Source organism: Papio anubis, chromosome 1 (genome assembly GCF_008728515.1).
Source record: "Papio anubis isolate 15944 chromosome 1, Panubis1.0, whole genome shotgun sequence".
Lineage (NCBI taxonomy): Eukaryota > Metazoa > Chordata > Mammalia > Primates > Cercopithecidae > Papio > Papio anubis.
In genome coordinates, this window is record NC_044976.1 from 150,393,922 (window position 1) to 150,400,493 (window position 6,572).

Here is a 6,572-nt window from a genome sequence, read left to right on the forward strand (position 1 = left end):
TAAGTTAGCTTGTGGTAAATGCTGCCTGGCCTGGGACTCACCCTTTATGGCAGTGGGCTCCCCTCTGGCCCATGGCATGTCCAGAAATACCATCCAAGAGTCAAGTCCTAGAATTAGGGTCTCCATGAGTCCACTTGATGCTCTATCCCCTGTGGCCATGCTGGTACCTAAGGTGCAAAACAAAGACCCCTTTATTTTTCCTCTGCTTTTCTCAAGCAGAAGGAGTTTTGCCCCATAGCCATCACAGCTGGTAATACTCTGAGTCTCCTCTGAAGCCAGCAAGTCTCAGAGGCTCACCAAGGCCCTCGATGTAGTACCTGGGTATCGCTGCTGGTTATTCAGGAGCAGAGGGCTCTTCAGTTAGAAAATGATGAATGCTGCAAGGACTGGGTTCTTTCCTTCAAGGCAGCAGGTTCCCTTTTGGACCAAGGTGTGTCTAGAAATGTTGCCTAGGAGCTAGGGCCTGCATCAGGGGCTTCATGACTCTGACTGGTGCCCTATCCTGCTGTGACTGAGCTGGTATCCAAGATGCAAGACAAAGTCCTGCCCGCTCTTCCCTCTGCTCTTCTCAAGCAGAAGGAAGGGGTCCCTTTTGGAGTGTGAGCTGTGCAGCCTGGGACTAGGGGATGGGTAATGCCGGCCCTCCCTTAGCCACCCTAGCTGGTGTCTCAGTAGGTCACATGGCCCCCTAGTCCACTGTCTTTGGACCTAGTTTAGCACTAGGACTCACCTAAGAGTTGCAGTCCTTATGGCCTACACTGCCTTTCAAGTTTACTTGGAGACACAGAGCACCGTAGCCCTCAGTGGTGAGGTTTGCAGGAACTCAAGTTCCAGCCACTGTGATCTGTGATTTCCCTTTGGCTAGGGCTGGTTTAAATGTTCCCTCCATGGGCAGGTGTCACTGAGTCTGGTCCGGTTTTCCTTTCTGCTCTACCAGAAAAGCGCTGAGTTCACTGCCTCACAATTGCTGTGTTCTCCCTCCCCCAGTGCCCAGAGCAGCTCTCTGCGCCATGCCACTACTGCCAGGGGTGGGGAAGGGGTGGCGCCAGCAATTCAGGACTGTTTTTTCTATCTCTTTGGTGCCTCTTTCAGCAATATGGAGTTAAAACCAGGTACTATGAGTGTTCACCTGATTTTTGGTTCTTATGACGGTGTTTTTTTCTGTGTAGATAGTTGTAAAATTGGGCTCCTTGTGGTGGGGATGATTGGTGAAGCCTTCTATTCTGCCATCTTTCTCTGCCTCTCAAGAAAAATACTCTTGGTGAGGTGGTAAAAAGTAATAATTTTATTAAATCTCAATCCTTGAGTATACATCTTTGTAATATTCTGTGTGACAAAATGGGAAGTGTATATAAAGTACTTCTGCATGCCAAAGTACAGTGGTTTCTCAAGGAAAACTACTCAAACTGATTGAGTCGCAAGCTGAAATAGCTGTTTTTCTCAGAGACCACCATTTTTACTTGAAAGAAAAACTGACAGAGAAATATGGTTATCCAGATGAGTATTTGGCAGACATTTTCTCTAAAATGAATGACATGAACTTGTCATTTCAAGAAAAACGTCTGACTGTATTTGTTGCCAATGATAAAACTCAAGAAAAAATAATTTTGGAAAATACATCTATAACTCTTATTTCCTTCTTACATCACGAGTTTGACATTTTTCCAATACTTAATGACTTTTCTGAAAATACTGGTAGTGATACTGGTATACAATTTTTATATTGTATAATTAAATGAGTTAATTTTTGGAAGATCTGTATAACTCAGCAGACCAGTATTTTTCAGATTGTCCAATGCATGATGTTACAAAATCATGCATGGATAAAAGAGTCAATTATAGTGCAAAATAATTCAATGAATTTTAATGTAACAAAGCATGAAAACCATTGATATAATTTCAGATTCCAACTAACTTCCTTTTGCAACTAACTTCTTTTTCTACCTCTGAATTGTGGGCAAGTTTTAAAAAATTATAGTAAAATATGCCTAACTTAAAATTTACCATTTTAATCATTTTTAAGTGTACAGTACAGTGGCATTAAGTATATTCATATTGGTGATTAAACCATCACCACTGTCCCTTTCCAAAGGTTTTTCATCATTCCAAAGAGAAACTCTACCTATTAAACAATGTCCCATTACCCTCCCCTGAGTCCCTGGTAACTTGTATTATACTTTCCTTCTATATGCATTCTAGGTACCTTATATAGGTGGAATACTATATTTGTTCTTTGTGTCTGGATTATTTCATTTAGCATAATGTTTTCAAAGTTCATCCACATTGTAGCATATATCAGAATTTCATTCCTTTTTATGACTGAATAATATTCCATTGTATGCATATACCACATTTTGTTTATCCATTCATCTGTGATGGATATTTGAATAGTTTTCACCTTTGGGTTTTGTGAATAGTGCTGTATGAACATTGATATACAGGTATCTGAGTTTGTTTTTCAATTATTCTGGGTATATACCTAGCAGTGAAATTGCTGAATCATATGGAAGTTCTATGTTTTTTGTTTTGTTTTGTTTTTTTGAGACGGAGTCTTACTCTCTCACCTAGGCTGGAGTGCAGGGGCGCTATCTCAGCGTACTGCAACCTTCACCTCCTGGGTTCAAGTAATTCTCCTGACTCTGCCTTCCAAATAGCTGGGATTACAAGCGTGTGCCACCACGCCCAGCTAACTTTTGTATTTTTAGTAGAGATGAGATTTCATTGTGTTGGCCAGGCTGGTCTCAAACTCCTGACCTCAGGTTATCTGCCCAACTCGGCCTCCCAAAAATTGCGGGGATTATAGGCGTGAGCCACTGCACCCAGCCTACCTTTTTAAGGAACCATCATGTTTTCCACAGTGGCTGCACCATTTTATTATACACCCCCACCAAGAATGCAGCAGAATTTCAATTTCTCCACATTCTCATCAACATTTTGTAAAAACGGTTTTGATAATAGTCATTCTAATGGCTGCGTATAAAGTTATATCTCATTGTAGTTTTTTTTAGTTTTCATAGTTTTTTATTTGCATTTTCTTAATTATTAGTGATGTTGTGCATCTTTTCATGAGCTTATTGGTCAACTGTATATCTTTTTTGTAGAAATGTCTATTGAAGTCTTTAGCCAATTTTTAAATTACGGTTTTTTGTTTTTGTTGTTGACTGTTAGGAGTTCTTTATGCTATATTCTGAATATTTACCCCTTTTCAGGATACATGACTTACAAATATTTTCTCCCTATTCTGTGGGTGACATTTTTACTCTGTTGATATCCTTTGATGCACAAAAGTTTAAATTTTGAAGTTCGATTTGTTTGTTTTTTCTTGTCACCTGTGCATTTGGGGTCATATTCAAGAATTCATTGCCAAATCTAATGTCATGAAGATTTCCCGCTATGTTTTATCCTAAGAATTGCATAGTTTAATCTCTTATGTTTAGGTCTTTGACCCGTTAGTTAATTTTTGTGTATGGTGTTGTGTAAGGGTCTAACTTCATTCTTTTGCATGTGGATATCCAGTTTTCTCAGCACTATTTGTTGAAAAGACTGTTCTTTTCCCACTGAGTGATGTTGGCACCCTTGTTGAAAACTACTTGACCATATATCTAAGGGTTTATTTCAGGACTCTCTATTCTATTCCATTGGGATATATAGTATTTTACACCAGCACTATACTGTTTTGATTACTGTAGCTTTGTAATAAGTTTTGAAATAAAAAAGTTAGTCTTTTAACTTTATTATTTTTTTCCAGGATTGTTTTGGCAATTTGGGGTCTCTTGATATTCCATGTGAATTTTAGCATGGATTTTTACATTTCTGGAAAAAAAAAGTCATTGGAATTTCAATGAAGATTGTATTGAATCTGTGGAGAACTTTGGGTAGTACTGACATCTTAACAGTATTACGTCTTCCAATCCATGAACATGGGGTGGCTTTTCATTTATTTGTGTCCTCTTTAATTTCTCACAGCAATACTTACAGTTCTCATTGCACAAATCTTGTACCTTCTTGGTTAATTCCTAAGTATCTTATTATTTTCAATGCTATTATAAATTGAATTTTCTTAATTTCCTTTTCAGATTGTTCGTTGTTATTGTATAGAAACAATGGTGATCTTTTGAGTGCTGATTTTGTATCCTGCCTTTTTGTTGACTTCGTGCTAACAATTTTGTGGAATCTTCATGGTTTTCTAAATATAAGATCATGTCATCTGTTAGCAGAGATAATTTTTCTTTTCTTTCCAATTTGGACATCTTTCCAACTAACATTTAAGAAACTACAACTAGTTGAGTTTTGATATAGTGCAAAGAAGACTATTCATGATAATCATAAAAAGCCATTAAAATACAACCTTCCCTTTTCCAGCTACATAACTGATCTGCCTGAGGCTGGATTTTCCTTATGTACTTCAATTAAAATAACATGTTACAATAGTTGAATGCAGAAGCCAATGTAAGAAGCCATATATATCAGTTTTCTATTACCATGTAACAAATTATCACTTTAGCAGCCTAAGACAACACTCACTTATTATATCAGTTTTCCCTGGGTTGGGAGTCTAGGTTCAGATGAGCTCCTCAGGGTTTTTGCTCAGGGTCTCACAAAGCTAAAATCAAAGAGTTGGCCAGGGCTGCAATCTCATCTAAGGCTCAGATCCTTATCCAAGCTTACTGGTTGTAGGCAGAATTTAGTGTCTTGTAGCACTGAAGGCCTTATTTAATGGCTAGCTGTTGGCTAAGGACTGCTCTAAGCAACTAGAGGTCATCCACAGGTCCTTGCCACATGGTCCTCTCACAACATGGCCACTTATTTCTTTAAAGCCAGCAGGGAAATCTCCCTCCAGTCAGCTATGATAGAGTCATATATAACATAATATGATTATGGGTCACTCTATCATCCCTTTTGCCATATTCTTTTAGCTAGAAGCAAGGCACAGATTGTCCTGCACTCACAAAACTCACTGGTAACACTTTAGGGTGTTTGTATCACTCCAGACATTAGATTTGCAATATGTAAAACAATGCTACGGTTTGTTTGTTTTGTTGTTGTTGTTGTTGCTGTTTTTGAGACAGGGTCTCACTCCGTGGCCCAGGCTGGAGTGCAGTGGTTCGATCATGACTCACTGCAGCCTCGATCTCCTAGGCTCAGGTGATCCTCCTACCTTAGTCTCCCAGGTAGCTGGGACTACAGGCATATGCTACCACACCTGGCTATTTTTTTGTGTTTTTAGTACAGGTGAGGTTTCACCATGTTGCCTAGGCTGGTCTCAAAACTAAAGCAATTTGCACACCTTGGCCTCCCAAAGTGTTGAGATTACAGGTGTGAGCCACCACACCTGGCCTAATTATTATTTCATAAACATGTATTATTTATACTAATATATAATGAGTTTCTAATTATTTTTTTGAATGTTAGAAATTTATTATTATTCTTAAGTGCCAGCTTAATACTGCAGAACATTTCAAATCACCCTTGATAACCCACTCTCTTTTCTCCCACCCAAATTCTTGATCAGGAGTTATTCAAGTAACGACATGCTCTTCTCTCTTCTGTATAAAACTTTATGAAATAAAGGCAAAAGACTCTGTACATCTTGCTGGAAAATGCTGCTCAGGGATCTGGAGACGGTGGCTGCCTGGGCTCCCTTCACTGTCCAGGTCCTGAAAGACTCTTGTTCATGAACTGTCTCTTCACAAAGCAAGTCCACCACTTGCTGGGTTTATCATTCTGAGGGTCAAAAACTTGCTCACAGTCTCTGTCCAGTCTCTTGCCTTAGCTGATGTAAATAGGCTGTCATTACTTCATTTTCCTGTTTGTTTGCAGATTTGGCATAAATTGCATTAAATATAAAACGAGGCTCTCCAGGAATAGGAAAATTAGCGATTCCCAGTGTATACATTTCTTTCTCACCTTGGCTTCTGGAATTACACTTCTGGAGTTTCTTCAGACACTCAGAAATGTAGAGAGGTATATATATCAAGGTCCTATCAGCTTCATTCTTAATTTCTTAGTTTTTGAAGAAGACATTGGCCTTGAAGTAACAGATGGCTTCATCCACAATATCTGTATCTTTTGTCTCTCTGGGGGCAGGTCCTTTTAATTGACTTCTGATAGGTAAGAATGCCATGTTTCCAATGTGTTTGGTGTCAGGATCCATGAGAGAAGAGTGGTAAGCCGGCATCTTGCCGGTACCCGGGTTTCCTCTAATTGTTATTTTAAAAGAATTAGTAATGAATTATATTTCTTAATTTCAATTGTAATTTCTAATACAGAAATTAAATTTTTTTTTTGAGACAGAGTCTTACTCTGTCACCCAGCCTGTAGTGCAGTGATGCCATTATAGCTCATAATACAGTAAATGTTGATAGACACTATCCACATAAACAGCGGCTCTTTGGGCTCCTTAATAAATTGTCAGAGGGGAGATGGAATGAGAACTATTAATATAATAACACCAAATAGTTAGAACTTTCCACACTTTTTTTGTGATCCATAGAAATGCATTTTACATTGTGACCTAGCATATACATACATATGCATATGCATATTACATGGATATATAACTGAGGCAAAAA

The 6,572-nt window shown here is 38.6% G+C and overlaps 1 pseudogene; it reads right to left on the reverse strand.

The window, feature by feature from the left end:
• Positions 1–5,360: 5,360 nt before the first annotated feature.
• On the reverse strand, positions 5,361–6,572 carry LOC101023918 (annotated as a pseudogene).